Source organism: Eptatretus burgeri, chromosome 2, assembly GCF_056783735.1.
Source record: "Eptatretus burgeri isolate ZD-2024b chromosome 2, Ebu_testis_v1, whole genome shotgun sequence".
Lineage (NCBI taxonomy): Eukaryota > Metazoa > Chordata > Myxini > Myxiniformes > Myxinidae > Eptatretus > Eptatretus burgeri.
In genome coordinates, this window is record NC_140962.1 from 37,221,081 (window position 1) to 37,247,786 (window position 26,706).

At 44.8% G+C, this 26,706-nt stretch overlaps 1 protein-coding gene and 1 pseudogene across 1 annotated transcript in view; one reads left to right on the top strand and one right to left on the bottom strand.

The window, feature by feature from the left end:
* Positions 1-26,706, top strand: part of LOC147031823 (fibroblast growth factor 14-like) — a 207,451-nt gene that overhangs the window by 39,346 nt on the left and 141,399 nt on the right. The window lies entirely within an intron of this gene.
* Positions 466-2,418, bottom strand: LOC147031824 (uncharacterized; annotated as a pseudogene).

Here is a 26,706-nt window from a genome sequence, read left to right on the forward strand (position 1 = left end):
CAAGATTGCGTCATTGTTAGTACCTGGTAGATGTGGATAACTGATGTTAAAAATAGCATATGCAAATTATTCTGTTCTACGACAAGTGACCGCTTCAGGGTTAATGGGTTCAGATGCGAGATCGTACATAGAAAACAATCCCCTACCTTTACACAACACAGATGCATTTGCAGAGACTTGTGCGGTGAAGGCTGGCCTTCACGCATTTGCAGTTTTTTCAGGGCTTATTGCAGGAGCACCGTATGAACTCCCGGCACGCACGTGAAACCTTTGGTATGGTCATCCAGACCGGGTGCCAGGATTCCTGTTGTCTGACCCATCCAAACTCTGAGGGCAATACGGCTGTTCGTTTCGGAACATCACTGGTGAGCCATATGCTGGCCTGATGTATGGTGCGTCTCACGTGATGCAGTAGCGAATTCTGAAAAATGCCAGCAGTACTTTTGCAGTACTGTTGGTTGTGCGTTAGCTCTCATACCAGCCTCGCTAAGGCAGACAAAAAGGATATCAAAAAAAACAACAACATACTTCCGCCAGGCTGAATAGTTTCCATTTCGTGTGCCACTGATAAGTTGGATCTGATTCCAGATTCCAGAAAATGAATTTGGGTCATGTGAAAATGAAAATTCCACAAGGTATGTTGATCAAGTGACCAATCTCTCTCACCGGTGTCGGTGGTAATCTGTTTAATGGCCTTGGTTTCTTCCTGAACATGTCAATTCTGGCAACATTCACCTTTGAGATGTCACACTTCTGATACATTTGCACGACAAAGGCTTCAAGCGTGGCGAAGTGATCATCTGTTACCTCGACCGTACAGAACGGATGCTCCGTGATGTATGCGAAGGCGGAGTTTACATGCGGATACCGATCCCACGTTTTCCAAGCGTTTGTTTTGCTGGACCAGTGGAAACCGGATGTTGTATCACACCCTGTCGGTGCTTGAAACATCGGTAAAGATTTCGCTTTATCACTGATTTTGTGGCAGCTGGATCGAACAGATTAACACGAGAAGTTGCGACCAAGTCCGAAAGCAGCCCATAATACCATATCTGGATGCTGATGAACAAGCCGACCATACGTTCCGATGAGGATTACCAGAATGTCGGTATCAACACTTCTGGTCTGGATGATTCGATGGCCGTGATCGAGCGCATCTTTGACGTGGATGTCAACTCTCATGTCAGCCTCCTCGTGATCGCAGGTGTAAATATCTCGAGTCTCGCCACTTCTTTGTCCTGGAACGTAAACAAATGATATAGAATAGAGAAAGGAATTGTAAGCTCACCAGCGGTAGGTCGTGCCAACGATAATATTATATCGTACCTGACATGATTAGCTTAGCTCTTTTCCCGGTGGTAGAGTAATGCAGGCGACTGTTGCGTTCAAATAGTCAAATAGCTCCTGTTTGTTTTCGTCCACTTTGAGGAATTCCTCCCATTTGCTGGGAAGTTTGGTCTGGTGTCCCACTTTTATTCTATTGCCAGTTCCTCGCCGTTGTCTCGTTGCCACTTTCAAGCTATCGGGAATGTATGTGTCCCACACAATGTCCAGTCTGGCAGATGTTTCAAGTTGTTGCAGTATGTATGGAACAGACACCTTTGTGGAGTACTCTTCGAACGTTTTCACCGACATTCGTGGAAGGGCATGGATTATCACAGCTCCATCCACGATTTTACAGTCGAACGCTCTCGGTGTCTCCATGGAATCATCATCGGCTTCTGGCATACAAGCGAGCAAGTTCGACTTCTTGGTGAAGTATATCGAACCATGGTCCGAAAGTGAGGGTGGATAATCAGTCGTTTCATGGGAGAAGAACTCCTGCATGTCTCCTGATCGGTTTTGTAGCGACACATATAATTGTCCGAATAAGGCAACGTCTTCTCGGAGCTCGATCAGCTTCAGCATCCTTTTCGACACCATTTTCTTACCGCAGTTGAACAAATGCAGAATATTCCGTTTTATCGGTTTGTGAATTGTCTCTGTCCTGTCATCAAGGACCGTGCGACTGAACTCTGCGAACTGGGATTTACCAGTGTCTTCTAGTGTACGGATACATTCTACTGTCGAACGTGAAGCACATTGTCGATTGAGATTGACAGGCTCCGGGAAATGGTCCATGAAAGGATTTCCCATTTCAACAATAGTATCGTACAAGCGACGAACTTGACCATGGGACGTCTTTTGGCTGGAGTATCCTGAATCATGATTATCACATGATGTTTCTCCACTGATACTGAGGTCATCTTCAAAATCCATCAGTATCCGCGACTGTTCGGGTCCCGACAGAAGCCATTGCCTCAGCAGGACAGGGTTTTGGAGCAGCCCAATCACACCGCCACATCCTTTCACGATCTTGTTATGCTCATAAAAAATGTCAGTGTAATTTATTAACACATGGCATGTTTAAGGTTACACCCTCCATCACACAAACATTCATGCTGGGCTGACTACCTATTACAGTGAAACCCCTCTAATTCGACATCGAAACCCCTATTATTCAACATCCATTCAACACCCCCTCTAATTCGACATATATATATATATATATATATATATATATATATATATATATATATATATATATATATATATATATATATATATATATATATATAATGCCCAAAGGGAACTAAAGTTTTTTTTTTTTTTAATTTATATTTATTTATTTATTTTTGGCTTCATGTGAACCGCTCTAATTTGACATCCCCCTGATTCAACAATATTTGGCCTGACCCGAGCAATGTCGAATTAGAGGGTTTTGATTGTACCTATTACTGTAGCACAATCGAGAGGGACCCATACTCCACACTAACCATAACCACCACGACAGAACACACACAGAAATAACCAGCCAAAACCGCCAGACTGCTTGGGTGTACAGAATTTCTTTAAGGCCTATCTACAACACTACTCACTACACCCAGCTTCAGCTGTTCGCTGTCTAGACGTCATTGTTGTTGATTAATAACCAAATTCTTGCAGAAATGTCATTAATTTCACATATGCCCTTCTTAGATTCGCATATTTCCGGCTTCTGCATTCTTTAGTCGGTCGAATAACCTCAAAAACATGCAATTTCATGATTGAGAGAAATTGAAACACCACTTACAGCCGCCATTTGTCCATTCTTCTTCTGTTCCTCCAGGAGAAATGGAGCGCAAACAGGGCGGTTTCGTCATATTTCCTGTTTTGTTCCTTTACAATGGAGCATCTCGCAGCGGCTTCGCCCATCACAATTTAATTATCTCTGACGCCCTCTTGCTAACAATTAAAAGTCTATCTCGATTGTCTCTTCATTGAAAAATCTTTATTAGGATACATAGAGTCTTCATTGGAAGTTTTTGACACTTTTGTCCAGTTAGTAAATATTTTTACCCTAACTGACCGGACTATTAGTCCTTTTCACACACCCAACTTGTCCACCAAGTTTCATCCGAATCCGTCCTCTACTTTTTGAGATGTATGGATTTGGATCTTGACCAAAATTAAACAAATTCGTCCTCGTGGCACTCCGAACCTGTGCACCAAGTTTCGTGTGAATCCATACATAATCTTTTGAGATATTGTGCTGTATATCGTTTTTGGCCCCATCTCTCAACTTCATCCACAGAATTCATTCACAGAATTTAAATTTCAACGTTCATACGTAATAAAGAAGTCATTTGGAGGAGGAAGAAGACTATATCCACTGGTGTAGGAGGAAACCTTCTGCAGCCTTGAGAGAAATGATTTGTTGGTGCCCCCAAACAACTGTGACTGACACAAAATTCATATTGACCCAATTTCTAACACGAACAGCTGCGCCTCCGCATTGCAATTTATTGGCTCCACCGAACTGCCATTTATTGCGACCTTCGATTGCACTACCATTCCAAAAATAAATTCTGAATTTCATCTGTGAAGGCTAGCAGGATAGCTTACAGGTATGCACACTTGCCTTTGATCTGTCTCGTCTGGGTTCGAATCTCGGCCCAACTATAAATTGCCATCCTGGTGCTTCGCAGATACAGCGAGTGAGGTATCATTGTGTGCTTTGTTCATCGGAAGGACGCTATGCCAGAGGACCCTTCTACCAGCACCGGTCGTTGGTGAACGTGAAAAGCCCATGGTGTTCTATCTATGTGTGTGAGAGCGTGTGAGCTATCTCCGGCACCCTGAACAACTTACAAATTCCTGCCACGATTGACTGCTGAAAAGGCAAACCAGCCAGCATAACCCTTGCCAGGAGACTGCTTCGGCAACACCAACGTGATGTCGAGTGTGGTACATTGATTGATAATGATCACAATGACTATGCAAAAGTTTTCAAGTAACTTGGACACAGTAGGAAATACTTTGACCCCTAAAGCCTGTGCTTTATCAACATCACATTAATTCAATCTATCAGTTTGTCTCTTCATTTCCACTGGTGAACAGTGGGAGAGACACAGATCTAACAAGGGTGTTGTTTTTTTTTTAGCTCGCCTGTTCGAAGAACAGAGAGCTATAGCGATACCCCCGGCGTGAGCGTGAAAATGTTAAATTTTTTGATGAAAATTATTTTTAACCTCTGCCATCGAAGATCGGAGGTGACTGTTTTCACCCCTTTCTGTTTGTTTGTTTGTTTGTTTGTTTGTAAACAGTATTATGGAAAAACTCCTCGACTGATTTCGATGAAACTTGGTCGGGGAGGGGGGTTAGGTTTGGTCCAAGGATCATGCCATTAGATTTTGGACTTGGTTCCCCCCCCCCCCCCCAAAAAAAAATTTCGAGAAAAAAATGTTTTTTTTGCATTTCTACATGTTTTCAGTGATTTCCAACCCCCAAAATTTTTTTATGTATTTCTACATGTTTTAAGTAATTTCCAACCCCCCCCCCTAAAAAAATTGTTGGAGAATAAAAAATTTTTGCAACTTTTTTTTCAACAAAATTTCAAATTTTTTTTTTTTGCATTTCTACATGTTTTAAGTGATTTCCAACCCCCCGCCCCCCAAAAAAAAAAATATTGGAGAAAAGAACTATAACTCTCAGCACTGTTGACATCATATTTAATGAATAAGATATAAGGTTCACTTGAGTGACCCAGCAGTATTGGCGGCGGAGGTTTTGCACTCTCCCGAGTGCTCCCCCTCAAGTTTCCTTTCTAATGTTTTTATCTACCACACTTTTTTATACACGCCCGATATATATATATATATATATATATATATATATATATATATATATATATATATATATATATATATATATATATATATATATATATATATCGGGGCATATTATGTGATACTGGTCGTCCGTCTGTCTGTCTGTCCGTCCGTTCCTGTCCGCACTCTAACTCCCAAAGTTTTCAACTTTCACGTTTCATATTTGGTACATAGGTACAGACTGTGGAGACGGTGTGTCTTGACATACCTTCGTCATCTTAAGTGTTTGCCATGGCAACCGGGATGCTGTTTTCCATCCGTTCCTGTCCGCACTCTAACTCCCAAAGTTTTCAACTTTCATGTTTCATATTTGGTACATAGGTACAGACTGTGGAGACGGTGTGTTGTAACATACGTTCGTCATCTAAAGTGGTTGCCATGGCAACCAGGATGCTGTTTTCTATGTCGTAGCACAATTCTGTATATACCTTCTTGTTAGGGCGTATATTGTGCTCACTTGTGCTCTTGTTACTGATTACAATATACAAATACATATATTGCTTTATAAATATACTTCACTGAAATGCTTTATAAAAAATATTAATTATTAGACTACTTTTTAAAACGATAAATGTATAAACAGGCGAGCATTGGGTGGCTTTGACACCAACTCTGGTATTATTCACTTTTGGAGGGGGGGTGGGGAGATGAAGGTTATTGGGTGAAGAATGAGCGAACACAGCAAATTTACCTTTTGACGAGACCTCACAGGCATTGTAACCACTACACATGTGTACAATCATCCATCCATACCCAACCTATCCAACAGTCTTATGGCCTTGGCCCTTGAGGTATGCACACTCGCCTTTGAACCTAACCTACAGATGTCTTTACATCAACAGCACAGCCAAGCCCTCAGCCAATGATGCTACTCACAGCCACATGCTGCATACGAAAAAAGGAGGAAGACTACCAGTCCTGTCAATGTATATGTACCCCGCTATCCAAAATACTTATTGATCGTGATACCTATTAATCCACAATGCTTATTGATACCTATCAAGTTCCAGTTCAAGCCGATCTACTGTTTCTGCTGCCGCTACCTTCCAGGGAGACTATTCCTTGCATTAACTACTCCCTGAGTGAAAGACCCCTACCTGACTACTGTCATAACTCTCCTTCTTTATTCTTAGGCTGTGGCCTGTCACTGTCCATTCTGCTGAAAATCACTTCTGCATTCTTTTTGTCTATACCCTTCATTATCTTGAACAACTCCATCCGATCCTCTATAATATGTAAAGTCCTGCATCCTTCAGTCACTCCTCATAGCTTAGCCGAGTTAGCTCCGGAATCAATCTCGTTGCTGAATGATAAACTTTTCACGTCGATGATGAATCCACGTCTAACTTGAAGGTCACTCGGTAGGGCACATACCTCCGCCATGTAATGCCTGATCCAACAGAACATATCGGGCTCAATACATTTTTGAAATATACTATATATCGTTTTTAGCCCCATCTCTCAATGGTGAAGAATCAGTTGAAAATTAAATAAGTCTCGTATCCAGATATAGATTCGGATCTTCAACAAAATTGAATCAATTCCTCCGAGTAGCACTCCCAATCTATTCACCAAGTTTCGTGTTAATCCATCCTTAACCTTTTGAGATATTGTGCTATACATCGTTTTTGGCCCGATCTCTCAATGCTGAAAAATCACTTAAAAAATTCTCAGATCCGGATCTGGATTCGGATCTTCAACAAAATTTAGTGTTGCTGTCCATGGCTGGTCAGGTCACCTCCACAAAAAAAAAAATAAAAAAAATAAAAACGATTGCTTAAACTGTGGCCAAAAATTGTGTGACAGACAGACAAACGCTGCAGACCAACATATTTGTTCAAAAATTTTTTTCACCAAGTAATACAGATAGAAAGGGGTGAAAACATAACCTCCTTCACCTTTGGTGGCGGAGGTAAAAATGCATTTCTCCCTGATCACGTACACTGCTCTCAAAACGTGTCATTTATTGTCGAAGCTTAAGGTACGCGGTGGAGCACACACCTCCCTCAGGTTGAACAGGTTACATTTTGTATCGCACTGATAGGCCGGGTCTAAATCCGGACCTTTACAAAAATCTCATCGGCTTGTTCTTCTCACCTCCCCAACTCCTCCACCTAGTTTTGTCGTAATCCGTCCACAACTTTTTGAGATCTCGTGCGATGCATAGTTTTTAGCCCCATCATTCAACGGTGAAGAATCACTTTGAGAATAAAAAAAATTCATGTCCGGATCCAGATTCGGATCTTCACCAAAATCGAATCAATTCGTCCTTGTCGCGCACGCAACCTGTTCAGGACCTGTTTGACTTTGACTTACTTGTTCGACTCGTTCAGGAGCTGATAAACGTGACTCCGCCCACTGTAATGTGTCCAAAAAGCTTCCCACCACTCACCCCTCATGAATCGTCGAAATTGCTCGCTTTGTAATCTGTCTGCGTGTTGCTTTTTAAATGAACTCTTTGCATCTCCGAGAACCAGCGAGCTCCATTCCCCCCACCCATCTGGGGAAGGCGAAAATAAAGCTCTGTGACTGTGTGCCAAGGTAAGAGCGAACTACACCCATGCTGGAATCCACTTGGACCCCTTTGAGCCCCCTGAAACACCATCACAGTACAGCTTGCTAAACTATGCACAACTTGTTTAAGACAAAAGGGAAAGTTCCCAAGTAATGGAAATAAGCCAACATGATTATCCTCTTCACAAAGAGAGACAAATCAGATTTTCGAAATTATCATCAATCAAGCGACTTTCAAATATATATATATATATATATATATATATATATATATATATATATATATATATATATATATATATATATATATACATTGTATAAACTTTTCACAAGGGTCCTGACAAATCAAATGGAAGGCATTCGTGAGAGCAACCAACCAAGAAAGCACGCAGGCTTCAGAAATGGACATTCCACCATAGACCATGCACAAACCATCCATCAATTGAAGGGAAAATGTTGGGAATATAATAAACCTCTCTGCATGGTATTTGTATACCATGAGAAGGCATTGTAGAGTCCTTAGAAACAGTCGGTGCTGGACACATCACATCAACAAGGAGTGCACAAAGGAAGTGGGAAGGTCAACATCAAAAAAGGAGTTGATACAAGGTGACACAATCTCGCCCAAATGATTCACTGCCTGTCTGGAGTATACACTTTGATCACTTCCATGGGAAGATAAAGGTGTCAACATTAATGGAGAAAAGTTCAACCACCCAAGATTTGCAGACAACGTTGTTAAAGAAGAAAACTTAGAGAAAATGGAAACCTTGTTCAGGGAACTCGCTGAAGCCAGCATGAAATGTGGACTGAAGATGAACATGTCAAAAACCAAAGTAGTGATCAGGTCACCTCGAGGGCCGCCAAAAAGATGTCCAGTGTTTCCACAAAGATGACTGCATCGTCTGTGAAATCAAGGTCAGAGATCTTGACATTCCCAAACGATGCACCGCAGCTTGATCTCTCCGACATCCTCCCCAGAATCCAGTTCATACAAGTGCTGAAAAGTGTGGGGGCCAGTTCATAACCCGAGCTAACTCCAGTAACAACTGGAAATAAGTCTGAGCTGGTATCACCACATTTCACAGCACTCTCAGTACCAGAGTATAGTCCAGACATCAGATTGATCAGTTTTGGTGGCACCCCACGAAGACCAAGAATCCTCCAGAGGGCATCCCGATTCGCTGAATCAAACACTTTGCAGAGATCAACAAAGGCTGCAAGCAGCCCTTGCCAAAACTCTCATCTGCGTTCGGTGAGAACCCAAATAGCAAGGATACGGTCAATCATTGACCACTTTGGTGGAAAGCCTGACTGCTTCTGGGCACTGGTGCTCAAGCAGATGGTGGCAAACCTGATCAAGAATTATTCGTGCAAAGACCTTGCCTGGCACTGAGAGAAGCGTCACCCCTCGGTAGTTGTTGCCATCCTGGTGATTACCCTTCCCTTTCCAGAGAAGAACAACAATGCCCTCTTCCAGACATTTGGGATGATGCCTGTGTTCCAATAAGAGCACAGAACTGCATGCAATGACATGAGTGCAGCATTTCCACCAGCCTTAAGAAGTTCAGCATGGATGCCACAGATCCCAGGAGCTTTGCCCAATTTCAACCAGTTCACCACAACTTGTGTTTCTACAAATGAAGATAGATCACAGTTGATTGGAGGGTCAGCAATAGTGAGAGTAACACCCCTCAACATCCAACTCAACAGCTGGTGGGTCAGCTTGGTACAACCGCTCAAAGTAACTGACCCAGCAGGCCTTCACTTCGGACTCCTCTGTTAAGAGCCCACCACCCTCCACTCAAACTGCAGTACACCGAGGGATGGGCTTGGAGGAACGCAATGCACAAATTCCCATGTAAACAGGACGATAAATCCTGCGGGCAGGGGAATTCACGTATGGCGTTACTCCAAGCCAGTTCCTCGGTGCACCCAGACCCCCCCCCCCCCAAATCCTCACTCAGCCTGTTTGCAAACTCTTCAGCTACCCTCTCATCCTTCAGCTTGACAACATCCAGCCTTGGCTGGGAAGGTGACATTCTCCTGGATTTATGATGCAACTTCTGAGTTGTTACAACAAGCCTGTGATCGGTATTGAGGAACTGGACATTCCGGTAGTCCATGCAATTCTGGATGATTCTTCAGTAACCATAAAGTAGGACATGGCCGATATCCTTTGCCACACCAACAGCATTGGAAAACCAAGTCCAGCGATGAGCCTGTGGGTGCTGAAACCATGAACCAGCCACCCCAAGTCCATGACTTATTGCAAAGTCAAGGAAGTTATTGCTGTTCTGGTTCACAGTTCCAGACCCATGGGGACCAACACATCTCATAACTATCCCTATCAGTGACAGTCAATGCATTGAAATCCCCCAAGACGAGAAGAGCATCTCGCCTGGAGCATTGATCAACCACAGACTTGAGCGCGGCAGAGAATGCCTCCTTCACAGTAAGATCACTCGCCTCAGTCACATACAGTGATATGCAGAGACCAGGGAAACGACATCCAAGGAGTGACGAAAGTCTCATAATACTGTTACGGTTGTGGAAATTCGCATTACACCATAAAGAGTCCTCAGGTGAGATATCTCGATAGGTCCATGTGTAGTTAGCCCAAACCCGTTGTATCGAGGGAATTTATGTGATCCATCCGGGCTGCGACGCTTTGAGTTAGCCATTTTTCTGTTCTATCTTTTTATTTCAAACAAACAGCATCTCAACAACCATGCCATCCCCACCACAGCGCCAACCACACTACAACCACGCCACCTCCACCACCGACGCTACTACATCTTCGCCACTCGCCAGTCAATAAGCCCCGTGCGGTTACGATCTCCGCGGAGGAACAAAAACCACCAACGATGCTCGGGGGTTTTTTCCCGCCTGTTTATCCCGTCTAAATTCTCCGCGCTCAGTGTGGTGGAAGTGCGATCCGAGCCAGGTGAGAAAAGGTGGGGGCCTCTTTTTGGGGGAATAATTCCCTGGCCCTGAGCCAAAACTGACTCCCCTGGCCCCCGCACGAGGCGGGGTGGAAGGAGAGCGAGAGGGCACGCCCCCCTTCGAGAGGCTTCTCCAAGAAGCTTGAAGGGAGGCGGGGCCGAAAACGGGGCGGAGCGAAGGGCGGAGCCCCGCGCTACAAAAGGCGGACAGCACGGACCTTGAGGAGGTTTTTGAGGCTTCCTGTCTCCTTGTCTTCGAGAGTTCCTGTGTTCTTCGGGTTGTTTGAGCTTCTTGGCAATGCTTGTCTTGTCGGGGGAAGAGGTCCTGCGCTCGCGGCTTGGCGAGCGGCCTGTCAACGGAGGCACGAACGGGAGACACGGCAGCGCCGGTTGTGAGGTGGGCTTGCGCGTCCGGCCGAGGAGTGCCGGAGAGGGTTCGCCGGCCCGAGAGAGGTTGGGGCCAGGCACGACCACGCTGACGGTCGTGGGAGAGGGACTCACCAGCCACGAAAAGGGAAGTTGCGACTTCTTTCTTTTTCCTTTGCTTTTTGTGTAAATGCATGTGGTGGCGCCATCTGTTAAGTGAAACTGCATAAGTGTTGCTGTGTGTCGGTCTTAGTCGGTAGTATCTCTTTTTTACTGTTTCTTTCTGTGCTTGAATATGTGCTTGCTTTGTGTCCGTGTGTCACGCAATAAAACGCTTGCTTCTTGAACTGTTCCCGCTCTGCTTCGTCTCCTTTCTTTTTATTGACTCTCCATCCTGCATCTCGTAAGAGATTGGTAATGGGTGTAAGTTCCCGGGAACTAATCTGAACCGTCAAGGCCGACGATAACTCCGCTCGGTTATCTCTGCAGTACGGAACGAACCGCTTCAGCGGTTCTTGTCCATAGTCACCCTGCAGCGAGGTACAATCGCCCGATTTAACCATCCGCGTAGGTACTTAGGTAGGTCGAGTTTGGCGATCAACCCTATCCTACGCGGGTGGCCGATTGGCACGATTGTGGTGAGGTCGAAGGATCCACCCATGACTAGCTCCCGGCGTTGTTCCGAGAGGGTCACGATTGAATTGTCCGTCCGTCCGGTGGGCGACGTGGCCGATCGCACGCCGGCGGGCGCGAATTCGCAACAATACGCTCGTTGACCGGTGTTACCTCAATTATAATTGGAGTCAACTGATTGGACATAGCTACAGCAACTCCTTGGGCATGGTAACCATCAGAGCGACCGGACCAATAGTAGGTGTAACCACCCGCCATGATCTCACCACGATCCGATCTCCGAAACTCAGAGTGCTGCAATACCGATACTAAAACACTGGAGCTCAGATGATAGCAGATGCAGGTGATCATCCTCTCTTCGGGATTGGACATTCCAGGCACCCAGCTGAAGGGACCGCCTCAGGTTAACCCAAGGAGACTGCCTTCTGGTGAATGACACCTCAGCACCACCCCAACATACACCACTCCATTTCGACCCAGGAAGTTTACCCTGTGCTTTTCCTCCTATATAATCAAAGAGTGGGGGTCCCAAAGGTTTTGCCCCAATCCCATCATCTGGTGAGCTGCTCTGCGAAGGACAGCTGCACAGGATGTACTCCCACTCAGTAGGTTTTCAGTTTTCTTTGTGCGTTTTTCAGGTGTTGTGTGGAATGAAGTGTGTTACGGTGTCCGAAGTACAAATCGTGCCACCAACCTCCGAAAAAGATGTACCCAACTGCAGGAGGATGTCTGCAGACACTGGGGCACCAGATATAGATGGCCGCTGGCTCAGAAAGAACTCCTCCACCCTTTGAGAGGTCTTTTCTTTTTTATCCTGCTGAGTGTTCAGATCCACACACTCTTCTCACCATGAAGCCTGGTGGGGGAGATGGTTTAGTCACCGACAACCCGACCATGAAACAGATTAGTACAGGTTTACATGGTACTTGTAGCAAGTCACAGATATTATCTGGCCTGACCTGACCATACAGCTCTCATGGTGTTTTCCAGGGAATGAAAAGAAAGGTCAATTTAAATCCACAGTGTGCAAGCACCCAAGTAAGAATATTTTTTATTGAATTGGGGTGATTCATGACCGTTGGATTGAACGAATCGGGTTAATTTGTGACGTGTGTGTGGTGGTGGGATTGTTTTGGATGGGGATTGAAAAAGGGGTGAGCGAGGTTCTGAAGGACAAAGAGGGAAGGCTGGTGAGGAGTCACGGTTTAAAAAGAAAAGAGCGAGGGACCGTCGATGGATGGGTAGCTGGGGTTAAAGAAGGTTCAATGTATGGATCTAGATAGATGGAGGGATTGAAGAGAAATTGAACATGCTTACTCACAACGCATCTCCCTCCCAAAATCCATCTATACAAAAGGTAGGAAATCTATACAAGTACAAACTAAAGAAATATTTGGCTGGGGAAAATCCCACATGTCTCCGAATACAGAGGGGTCTTTTCCATAACCACCACAACATTTTTGTAATTGAATTTCGCTAATTTTCCACTTTGAATTCTTCTTGTAGAGCAAGTGAACAGTCACTTCTTGATGTTGATGTGTTGGATGTAGGAGACATGGGCAGGAGTAAAGACTTGAGCGACTTTGACAAGGGCCAAAATGTTATGGCCAGACGACAGGGTCAGAGCATCTCTGAAACGGCAAGGCTTGTGGGGTGCTCCCGGTCAGCCGTGGTGGGTACCTCCCGACAGTGGTCCGAGGAGGGACAAACCACAAACCGGCGACAGGGAGTTGGGCGCCCAAGGCTCATCAATGCGCGAGGTCAACGAAGGCTATCCCGTCTGGACTGACAGAAGGTCTACTATGGCACAAGTCATAGAAAATTTGAATGGTGTTTATGGGAGGAATGTGTCACAATCCACAGTGCATCGCACCCTGCTGCGTATGGGGCTGCGCAGCCGCAGACCGGTCAGAATTCCCATGATGACCCCTGTCCACTGTCGAAAGTGCCTACAATGGGCACGCGAGCCTCGGAACTGGACCTTGGAGCAGTAGAAGAAGGTCGCCTGGTCCGATGAGTCACGTTTTCTTTTAGATCACGTGGGTGGCTGTGTACGTGTGTGCCGTTTAGCTGGGGAAGTGATGGCACCAGGATGCACTGTGGGAAGACGACAAGCCGGTGGAGGGAGTGTGATGCTCTGGGCAATGTTCTGCTGGGAAACCCTGGGTCCGGCCATTCATGTGGACGTCAATTTGACACGTGTCACCAACCAAAACATCGTTGCAGACCAGGAACACCCCTTCATGGCAATAGTATTTCCTGATGGCAGTGACCTCTTTCAGCATGATAATGCGCCCTGCCACACTGCACACATTGTTCGGGAAAGGTTTGAGGAACATGATGAAGTGTTCACGGTGTTGCCCTGGCCTCCAAATTCTCCAGATCTCAATCCGATTGAGCATCTGTGGGATGTGCTGGACCGACACGTCCGATCCATGGCGGCTACACCTCGCAATTTACATGACTTGAAGGATCTGCTGCTAATGTTTTGGTGCCAAATACCACAGGACACCTTCAGGGGTCTCGTAGAGTCCATGCCTCGGTGGGTCGGTGCTGCTTTGGCGGCACGTGGAGGACCAACAGCATATGAGGCAGGTGGTCAAAATGTTTTTTGGTTCATCAGTGTACATATATGAATCTTCTTCTTCTTCTTCTTCTTCTTCTTCTTCTTCTTCATTCAGCTGCTCCCGTTAGGGGTTGCCACAGCGGATCATCCATTATGATCCACATACTGATTTGGCACAGGTTTTACGCCGTATGCCCTTCCTGACGCAACCCTGCTCACCTCTTATGACACAGGGATAAGGATTGGGTTTTGCCATGATTCCGGGCTGCCCTATACCCTCTCATAGCGCGGCCCAGCGCAGAGCAGAGCTCCCGTCCTCAAGCGATCCTCCAACCCAACCCTCCGAGTATCCGGATTATAGGCGCACGCCACTACGCCAGGTGTACATATACGTATATGTATATATATATAAATATACATATATATATATATATATATATATATATATATATATATATATATATACATATATACATATATACATATATACATATATACATATATACATATATATATATATATATATATATATATATATATATATATATATATATATATATATATATATATATATATATACAGTGGGGAGAACAAGTATTTGATACACTGCTGATTTTGCAGGTTTTCCCACTTATAAAGCACATAGAGGTCTGTAATTTTTATCATAGGTACACTTCAACTGTGAAAGATGGAATCTAAAACAAAAATCCTGAAAATCACATTGTATGATTTTTAAAAAATAATTAATTTGCATTTTATTGCATGAAATAAGTATTTGACACATCAGAAAAACAGAACTTAATATTTGGTACAGAAACCTTTGTTTGCAATTACAGAGATCAGACGTTTCCTGTAGTTCTTAACCAGGTTTGCACAGACTGCAGCAGGGATTTTGGCCCACTCCTCCATACAGATCTTCTCCAGATCCTTCAGGTTTCGGCGCTGTAGCTGGGCAACACAGACTTTCAGCTCCCTCCAAAGATTTTCTATTGGGTTCAGGTCTGGAGACTGGCTCGGCCACTCCAGGACCTTGAGATGCTTCCAACGGAGCCACTCCTTAGTTGCCCTGGCTGTGTGTTTCGGGTCGTTGTCATGCTGGAAGACCCAGCCACGCCCCATCTTCAATGCTCTTGTTGAGGGAAGGAGGTTGTTGGCCAAGATCTCGCGATACATGGCCCCATCCATCCTCCCCTCAATACGGTGGTTGTCCTGTCCCCTTTGCAGAAAAGCATCCCCAAAGAACGATGTTTCCACCTCCATGCTTCATGGTTGGGATGGGGTTCTTGGGGTTGCACTCATCCTTCTTCTTTCTACAAACACAGCGAGTGGAGTTTAAACCAAAAAGCTCTATTTTGGTCTCATCAGACCACGTGACCTTCTCCCATTCCTCCTCTGGATCATCCAGTTGGTCATTGGCAAACGTCAGACGGGCCTGGACATGCGCTGGCTTGAGCAGAGGGACCTTTCGTGCGCTGCAGGATTTTAATCCATGACGGCGTAGTGTGTTACTTATGGTTTTCTTTGATACTGTGGTCCCAGCTCTCTTCAGGTTATTGACTAGGTCCTGCCATGTAGTTCTGGGCTGATCCCTCACCTTTCTCATGATCATTGAGGCTCCACGAGGTGAGATCTTGCATGGAGCCCCAGACCGAGGGAGATTGACTGTTATCTTGAACTTCTTCCATTTTTTAATAATTGTGCCAACAGTTGTTGCCTTCTCACCAAGCTGCTTGCCTATTGTCCTGTAGCCCATCCCAGCCCTGTGCAAGTCTACAATTTTGTCCCTGATGTCCTTAGACAGCTCTCTGGTCTTACCCATTGTGGAGAGGTTGGAGTCTGATTGATTGAGTGTGGACAGCTGTATTTTATGCAGATAATGAGTTCAAACAGGTGCAGTTAATACAGGTAATGAGTGGAGAATGGGAGGGCTTCTTAAAGACAAAACTAACAGGTCTGTGAGAGCCGGAATTCTTACTGGTTGGGAGGTGATCAAATACTTATTTCATGCAATAAAATGCAAATGAATTATTTAAAAAATCATACAATGTGATTTTCAGGATTTTTGTTTTAGATTCCGTCTTTCACAGTTGAAGTGTACCAATGATAAAAATTACAGACCTCTCCGTGCTTTGTAAGTGGGAAAACCTGCAAAATCAGCAGTGTATCAAATACTTGTTCTCCCCACTGTATATATATATATATATATATATATATATATATATATATATATATATATATATATATATATATATATATATATATATATATATATATATATGTATGTATATATATATATGTATGTATATATATATATATATATATATGTATGTATATATATATTGATACATTTGAGGGGTGGGGTATGCATTCAAAGGGTAATTAGGATGTTTAATTAGGTATGCCATGCTGTTCGAGTTTACCAGGATCTCGATGTAATAAGTAGCAATTCAGTGGTGATAAGTTGTCTAGTAAATGTTCATTTCTTCAAGGGGGAAATGATAATTGTCGCCTAATTAGATAGGGACACGGGATAGGGTAAGTGTGTCTGCGTAAACCCCTTTTGGTATTCTCTGGAGACTGGCCGTGACGTCACAGGACAGGGCTGCGGATGGCTCCGCCCCGTGATCACGATTGGCAGAAGGCGACGGCGGTGGGCCAATAAACGGCTCGATTGGAAGTGACGAGGACAGGAGGATAGAAAGGTTCTGTTCGGGGTCGAAAAAGAAGAGGAAGAAGATCGGGACAAAAAGATCGTGTTTTTTTGGTGTGGAGGCTGTTGCGTGGGAAGCATCCTTGTTGTTGTGCTGATTCGATCGTGTTCTTCATCGTGTCTTGGAGCCTTGCTGAGTCTCGTGCCTCACCTTGGTTGGCTCTGGGGTTCTGCTGACTCGGAGTACGGGGTCGAACGGCGGGCGGACCTGCCTCCCTCTCCTGCTCGCAATTTAGCGCCAGAACTGGTTCCCTGGCGGCTGTGAGCGGACTTGGGCCAGGACCAGGAGGTCGACAGCACCACGGTTTCTCCTGCCACCCCCCCCCCCCCTGACGAGAGCAAGGCCAGCTCGTCCGACGCTGATCCAGGGACAGTTGCGTCCACATCATGGTCCAGCCTGACCACCAGAAATAGCTACGTTGTGTGTGTGTGTGTGTGTGTGTGTGTGTGTGTGTGTGTGTGTGTGTGTGTGTGTGTGTGTGTGTGTGTGTGTGTGTGTGTGTGTGTGTGTGTGTGTGTGTGTGTGTACTTGGCGCCTTTAGAGGGTTTGAGATCTGTATATTCACTGGAATTGTCTGTGTTTTCCCCATGCCCGATCCCACACCATCCCGTCGAATCACCCCGGATCCCTTTTCTTGCCGAGTCTTGTTATTTCTGGTTAATAATAAAAACAAATAAACATCATCAACTCGGTGAAAAGTGACTCGTGCCACCTTCCTCGTCCCGTTTGCGGTCGAGCGATAAGAACCGCCATGTTTTGGGTTATAAACAAATAAATCGCCTCCATCGTTTCGGCTCATTCTACGTTGGCGGGACTGTTCAAGTCCCGTGGACGTCACATTGGTGTCAGGGTGTTGGATGTTCGAACCCCTCTAAATTATATACCAGGATTAAAATCTCGCCACGAATTGGAATATAAAATTATTACAGAAAAGCGCGCGAGCGCGGGAAAGTTTTGGCGGGATTTTTCAAATTTAAATTAATTGGCAGAAAACGGGACTTCTGCACCATGGCGGATGTGCAGATGTTTGAGGAGGAAGGCCACGTGTCTGGCAGCGAGTCGGGGGAAGAGGGGAGAGACGGGGGTAGGGTTGGAACCTCCCCCATTCCGAGCATGGACCGTGCTTCATCGCCTGTAACGGGGCCGGCAGCGCCGGAAACCGGCGCGATGTCGATCCAGACACTGTTGGAACGTTTAATAGCGGACATGACGGTACAAATGGCAAATCAATTCGTGACACAGAGGGCAGAAATGACGGCACAAATGGAAAATCAATTCGTGACACAGAGGGCAGAAAGGACGGCACAGGGGGCAGAAATGACGGCACAGAGGGCAGAGATGACGGCACAAATGGCAAAAATGACAGCACAGGGGGCAGAAATGACGAATCAATTGGGGGTAATGTGGGAACAGTTGGGTGCACGGATTGATTTAATGAGCGATGAATTGGGGGAAAAGATGGAGAAAATGAAAACTGAGATGCAGGAGTGTGTGGATGTTAAATTTGGAGAAATACAAAGCAAATTCGGTTGTGCAGGCCCAGAAGATCCTGCGGGAAGAGGTGAATCAGTCCATTCAACGTTTGGAACAGGAGGAAAAATTGACCCATGAGACCCTCACCACAAAACATCTTTGGCCACAGTGGGCTCCGAAATTGGATACGCAGCCACAAGGGTGTTTGATCCCTGGGCTGGATTCGGACAAGGGAGAAACTGAGAAGCGGGCCACCGTAAAAGTGATCCCCCTGGTTAATTTCGACGGGTCAGAGAGCGTTGAAGCTTTTCTGACGCAATTTGAGTGCATTTCCCGACTAAACGGGTGGAATGAGTGGGAACGTACAGGGAATCTGGTGGCAACGTTGCGGGGACCAGCCGCAGATGTGTTAAACGTGATCGCGGAGGGGATGTTGACCAGCTCCCACATTTGCGAGGCGTTGAGCCGTCGGTTTGGGTTCGCGGCAAACTGTGATCTGGTGCAGGCCCAGCTCCAGCACCGCAGATTAAAGCCGGGTGAGACAGTGCAGGAGCTGGCACAGGACATTTACCAATCAGTCAGGATCGCGTATCGGGACCTTACAGTGGAGGCATGGGACAGACTGGCACTAGAGAAATTTTTAGCTGCTCTTCCTGACCCTGAGGTCCGAGCGCTAGTGGAGTTACAGGATCCACCCACCGTTCACCGAGCGGCCGAGTGCGCGGCCAGGCTGGCCTCGTGGAGTCGGCCGGGTCGGGTTCCAGAGAGGCCATCGGTGACGATCCGACAGGCGGAGATCCAGGATCAGGGAGGGGGGCTGGGAGAAATTGGCATTACCCAAATGTTTCAGGAAATTTGCCAGAAACTGTCAAGTTTGATAAAGGGTAATCCGGTAGTTAGTGCGCCAAAGCTGCGGGGTCCAGCCCAGCCAATAGAGCAATTCGATTATGGCCGAGGGGGTCCGGAACTGGAAGAGACATTTCACCGATACTCACGGGGGCCTTTTATGGGGAGTTGTTTCCGGTGCGGGCGAAGAGGACACATGCAACGATATTGCCGGTACCCGACGATGGAGGGACCCTCCAATTGACTTTTAGACTCGGAGAGGGTGAATCCTCCTGCTGAACCGCCAGGTCTATTCGAGATGCCCTTTCATAGGTCGGGTCCGGAGATCACTGTCGGGGGTCAGGGAGACTAGATTGGGCTGAGCATATAGGGCCATGCTCGGCTGCTGAGATTGTGGCGAAGTGCCCTCCTTGGTGGAAAAAAATGAATTGTGGGAAAATTGGCATGGGTTTGTAAGTTCTGCTGGGTTTTAGAGTGACAATCGGGACAGTGGGTAATTGGTAACAAAGCGGGCACGAGTGGCTGTCCAATGGCTGGTGCGTGGATCGGGTGAGAAGTGCTGTGTGAGTTGTTTTAAGTTAAGAAGTGAAATGTATGGTGCACACATTGATTTTTTTTTATTGGACATGGTGTGGTAACAGGGAAGGTCATGGTCGGCAAAGTGTTAGAAATGCAGGTGTCACATGTAAGGCCGATGGGGTGGGGGAGTCATGTGGGTTTTGTGGGTGGGGATGATGTGCTTGTCCACAGGGATTGCTGAAGCTCACGGTGAGCGGGAATTGCGACCCCCTTCAAGGAGATTCACCACCTGGTGGCTAATGGTGACAGTGTCTGGAGGCAACTGGGAGAGGGTCTGGTTGGGCGACCAAGGCGGGTAGGACCTTGGCGACCCAGGAAGGCCAGAGGAGTCAGCGAGACCCCTTCCAGAGTGTTGTACGGGATGAGAGCTGATGGCTACCAGAGGGTGGGAATCAAAGGGAGCGGGGCGGAGAAACGTCTGGGTTGGACTAAAGCTTACCTGTGGGCATGGTTGCACCTGAGATGCCCCCATCATCTTGTGGTAACCCACCCCACGGCCACGACGGGATTCAGCCTGCATGATTAAAATGAGGACCATGACCTAGAAATGTGATGATGACCATGGTGTGAGTGTTGTGAAGGTGTGTGAGTCCCACCCGATCCCGCACAACTTGACATGTGCAGCAAGGGCATGATGTCCACATAATTTTGGGGCAAGAAAATTTGAAAATTGGCTCCCCAGGTAACGCTGGGTCTATTAGCATCCACTGCGGGAGGCGGTCAAGTGTAAATATCCTGTGAATAGTGTCGTTAAGGCTTAGAGTAGGAATGTAAAGTATAAGTGTTGTGTTTTTGTGGAACCTTTTGTTTCCCCTCCCCAGATCACTGGAAGAGTGCTGGGCAAGAGCGATGATCCAGAGGATGGAGTGCAACTTCGCTCAGTGCTCTCATGTGATAAAATAAAATAAATTAAAAAATAAAAAAACGAATGATTGTTTAGGCGAGGATAAGGCCATAAGGGGGTAGTACATTAAGCAGGATAGGTAAGTTAGCTGCGACTCGCTGCCCATTGCCCCTCCTACTTTATTTCGTTAGGTTAATTAGGTGTGAGTCAGTAAGTGTTAAGGCTGGTACGATAGCGCCTGTGATATACCTTGCAGGAGCTGCGGTACCAGAGGAGTGGGCAGTGTTAGGTTTGAGGGGGGGGTATGCATTCAAAGGGTAATGAGGATGTTTAATTAGGTATGCCATGCTGTTCGAGTTTACCAGGATCTCGATGTAATAAGTAGCAATTCAGTGGTGATAAGTTGTCTAGTAAATGTTCATTTCTTCAAGGGGGGAAATGATAATTGTCACGTAATTAGATAGGGACACGGGATAGGGTAAGTGTGTCTGCGTAAACCCCTTTTGGTATTCTCTGGAGACTGGCCGTGACGTCACAGGACAGTGCAGCGGATGGCTTCTGCCTTGTCTGCATTAGAACACAGGGCTATGATCTGGGAAATAATCACTGAGAAAGATTTCCCTCCCGACTTAACTCCCTGCATACTTTTGACTCTTCCCCATATAGTTTTGAGAGGGGTATCCGGATTAACTGATGAACAAAATGATTTCCTAGAGGTGGACTTGGCCCGTTTTATAGTTCTTTGGGCTATCGCCCTTTTCCTCTTATACTCAATAACGTCCTCCAACCTGAGGGTTTTCCTGTCTCTTTGAAGCCACCCATCTTCCCTGGATTGCTAATTTGCAATCCTCATTCCCCCAGGGGACCTTAATTTTCCTACCCACTCAAGGAATTGAGGTTGGGATTTTTTCCCAAGCAATGGTATTCATAATTTGAACAATATTCCTATTGATGCTATCTATATTGTGAACACCAATCTCTTCCTTCACTTCCCTGACACATCGATCTGAAAAGTGACCCCAATTCGCCTTAGAAAAGTTCCAAGAAGCCGGTCCAAGAGAGTCCACAGAACCCCTTTCACATTGGAGATTAGTGATCACAGGAAAGTGATCACTCCCTCGGTTGTCATCGTGGACTTCCCAATTGCATCTCGCAGCTTCTATTGAAGAAATAAGAGTGAGATCCAGAGGGGACATCTTCCCTGTGGATGGATTTATACATGCTCCCTGTCCGTCATTTAATATCACCATGTCGAATTCCTCGATCAAATCCTCAATAATATCACCGTTCCTATCAGTGTTTTTTGAGCCCCAGAGAATATTATGGCTGTTGAAATTGCCACAGACAAGTACCACCCCCCTCACACTTTATAAAAACCTCCTGAAGACTCTTGTGCAACAATGGTTGGCAAGGATTATAGAAGTTTATAACTGTAATCCTCCTCCTTGAGCCATGGACCTTGATAAGAATACACTCCAGCTCCGTAATGTCTTCCATTTCCATGAAGGGAACACCAAATTTCACCATAATGCCACACCCACCCCCTTTACCTCGAGCTCTATCCCTACGAATAAGGGTATACCCCGGCATATGGAATCGATTATGCTCCTTGAGCGATGTTTCTTGAAAACAAATAATATCCGGTTTAGTTAACAAATCAGAGACATTTTTTTTTTAATTCGGACCCGTGAGCCACGAGACTTTTAGCATTCCGTTGCATTATTAACATTAATCACATTGAGTCCTGAGACTGTTTGGCATCAGGACTGGTTTCTCTCTCTTTTTTATTGCCCGTCTTGCTAAATATCTTATTAATATCCTTGGAAGAAATACCATCCCAACCCAGATGTTTGCAGGCTGCTGAAGCAATAATGCTAATCTTCTCCGATCTCCTTTTTTTGCAACAGCTGTGCAATTTACCACCTCGGTACTAAATCCAATGAACCCCAATTTGGAAATGTTCAAAACTACCATGGCACTTGAATCTTCAGTTTGGCAATCCTGATCTATTGTCTCCGTTTGACAACCAACCGAAACTGTTTGTATCGTAACCGGAGCTGGAGATTTAGTAATCCAATTCGTTTCATTGACTGCCAGCACAATCTTGGGGACCTTGAGCACCACCTCCGCATACGATAACTTCCCAGTGGTTTTCACTTGCTGAATCTGGGTCGCTCTTTGAAATTCCAAACAGCCTCTGTAGGCTGCACTATGCTCCCCACCGCAATTGGCGCAGCACATCTTAACGCTCGTACAACTTTCATTCTCATGATCTCCATTACACTTGCTGCAACGCCGTTTACCCCGACAGGATGTTGCAGTATGACCGAATCTTTGGCATTTGTAGCATCTTAAGGGGGGAGGGATATACTCCCGAATGGGAAAGGCTTGGTAGCCCAGGAACACTTTAGGGGGAAGAACCGGGATGGAGAAGGACAACACACCACACATGTGGTATCGACCTTCACACCATCCCTCACCGATGCAAGACGACGAGCATCACCTACTCCCATGTCAGCCAAATGCCTCTTGATAACCTCCATATCAATGTCCAGGTCAATCCCTTAAATTATTCCCCGGCATTCCCTTAAAGACCTGGGGATGTGAGCAGATATTCGAAGATCCCCAAAAAGAGAGACTCTCAGAATCTTTTCCCGCTGGGCCACCGATTTGCACTGGATCAGAAGGTCACCCGATCGAAGTTTCCTTGCACAATGTACGTCACCAAATTATTTTCCAATTACGTTAGCCAATTTATAGGGTTATTGAAAATTAACGACTTGGACCCTTCCACAGCTGAAATTATAATTGGGAGTTTATCCCCCGACTCCTCTTTATCCTGAACCCCTTTCGCACCTCCGACTCTTCACTACTTCCATCACCGGGCCTGCCGCTCTTCATGGCCGACACTCGAAGTTCTAACACTTCTTGACGAGGGCGTCCAATCATCCTCACCCGATACCCCATCCATATACTCTCATCCCCTGGGGATGGCCAAGAGTGAAAATAAGGACCTTACCGATCAATACCAAATTACCAGAACTCAGAACCAGAGGTGATACCGAATACCGGAACTACTTGGAAGCACCCCGTGCGCCCTGTGTGATTGTTGTTTTTTGCAGGCAGTTTGAAATTTTTTTTGTGTTTTTCCTTGTAATAACATTACGATAGGCATAAAATGTTTGCGATAATTGAATAATTGGTCATTAAAACTAAATTACGAATAATCGAAACTACGATATGCGAACTTCCGGGTGGCGAGGACTTACTGTGTGTGTGTATATATATATATATATATATATATATATATATATATATATATATATATATATATATATATATATATATATATATATATATATATATATATATATATATATATATATATATATATATATATATATATATATATTTATATATATATATATATATATATATTTATATATATATATATATTTATATATATATATATATTTATATATATATATTTATATATATATATATATTTTTATATATATTTTTATATATATATATATATATATATATATATATATATATATATATATATTTTTATATATATATATATTTTTATATATATATATATATATATATATTTTTATATATATATATATATATATATATATGTACCGGGCGTAGTGGCGTGCGCCTGTAATCCGGCGACTCGGAGGCTTGGGTTGGAGGATCGCTTGAGGACGGGAGCTCTGCGCTGGGCCGTGCTAGGAGAGGGTGTAGGGCAGCCCGGAATCATGACGAAACCCAATCCTTATCCCTGTGTCGTAAGAGGCGACCAGGGTTGCGTCAGGAAGGGCATCCGGCGTAAAACCTGTGCCAAATCAGTATGCGGATCATAACGGATGATCTGCTGTGGCGACCCCTAACGGGAGCAGCCGAAAGAAGAACAACATGTATGTATATGTATATATGTCTATCTCTATTATAATACCAAGCTTGCACACTAAAAACTCGGCTCACCTTCACAAGGTTCCTATGAAATTGCTGTGGCACTTAGCGGACATGCCAACAATGTTTGGGAAGTCTTGGTTGTTCCATAGTACCACTTGCATTTTGCACAATGCGTATTTTTGTCATTCCCCATATACGGTCTGTCGTCTGCTACAAGCTATGTTGTACTGCTATCCCGTGCATGTGCACGGGTATCTCTAGTATATATATATATATATATATATATATATATATATATATATATATATATATATATATATATATATATATATATATATATATATATGTATCTCTTCTTCTTCTTTCGGCTGCTCCTGTTAGGGGTCGCCACAGCGGATCATACGTTATGATCCGCATAATGATTTGGCACAGGTTTTATGCCGGATGCCCTTCCTGACGCAACCCTGGTCGCCTCTTACGACACAGGGATATGGTACACCAATTCTAACCGGGGCATACACCCGGTTTTACATTGCAGACGCTGTTTTCTCGGAGTGGTATTATGCCTCTCAGCGGTGACGTCAAACGTCGCCATACAAACAAATGCAAAAATTCGTTATATATGTAAATTCAAATGTAAAAATTGTAAAATTCGTTGTATGTAAAAATTCGATATTATATATTTGTATATATATATATATATATATATATATATATATATATATATATATATATATATATATTTCGTCTTTCGGCTGCTCCCGTTAGGGTTCGCCACAGCGGATCATCCGTTATGATCCGCATACTGATTTGGCATAGGTTTTACTCCGGATGCCCTTCTTGACGCAACCCTGGTCGCCTCTTACGACACAGGGATAAGGATTGGGTTTTGCCATGATTCCGGGTTCCGGGCTGCCCAACACCCTCTCATAGAGAGGCCCAGCGCAATCTCCCGTCCTCAAGCGATCCTCCAACCCAAGCCTCCGAGTCACCGGATTACAGGTGCACGACACTACGCCCGGTTTGTATGTATATATATGTGTATATATATATATATATATATATATATATATATATATATATATATATATATATATGTATATATATATGTATATACGTATGTTTTCATATTAGGGTGCATCATATGCCCCCTTTTTTGTGAAAGTTTGAAAAACATAACTGCGATAGGACAGATGTGTTTGAATACATGAAAAAACATTTCTCATTTTTTTTTCAGAATTTTCGGTCATCATCTTGGGGGTCCACATCGGGGTCAAAGTTCAGGCATTCAGCTCCTGCACATTTTTCAGAATAAGCGTTATTTTTCACTGTATAATGATCAAAACTTGTATCTGGTGGTGAAATAATTCTGACATATCAATGTACTGCTCCTTTGGTGATGTTCCAGTGATATAGAGCCAATCAAATTTGCCGGAGAAGCGGGAAACTGGTGATTTTTCCCAGAAAAAAAACAACAAAATTGTAACAAATGCCTCGGTTCTGTCAAATTCACGGCTGTATTACCCAGAATTATGTGTACTCATATAATATCATTAATGATCAAGTTTCAAGCGTTTCCGGATATTCAGATTCTCTTTCCTGTCATTCTCAGTGACTTGTTGCGCATTCTGAAAGTGTTGTTCAGACCGAGCTGCACCGAGACAGTCCGTTCCGAGTTTTATAAGACGTTCAGCCGCATCATTAGTTACATTGAGTGCTTTGGTTTTAGATTTTGAATCCACATCGGCTGGAAGTGTTGCCCACTCACTCACTTCATACGTTAAGAATGAATCGTCCAGTTCAAGTTCTCGGAACACAAACCAAGAATCAACCGAGACAAAGTCAGATAGGCTAGATGTCAAGTGAATGTCCTTGGGGAAGTGAGGCTTTCCGAAGTCTGTACCAAAGCGCCCAATCGGCAACAGTCCAAGTTCCTCTCTATCAGGCTTGATAGAGATGATACGGTCAGCCAGTCGACGCTTCTCTGCACTTGGAACATCCTCACTGAATAAGGCTAAGGGCACAAACTCAGCTGTTAAGTAGCAAAGATGACGCTGTTGAGCTTTGATAGCGGATACAGAAACCTCGGGGTCCACATATCCATAGCGTATGAGAT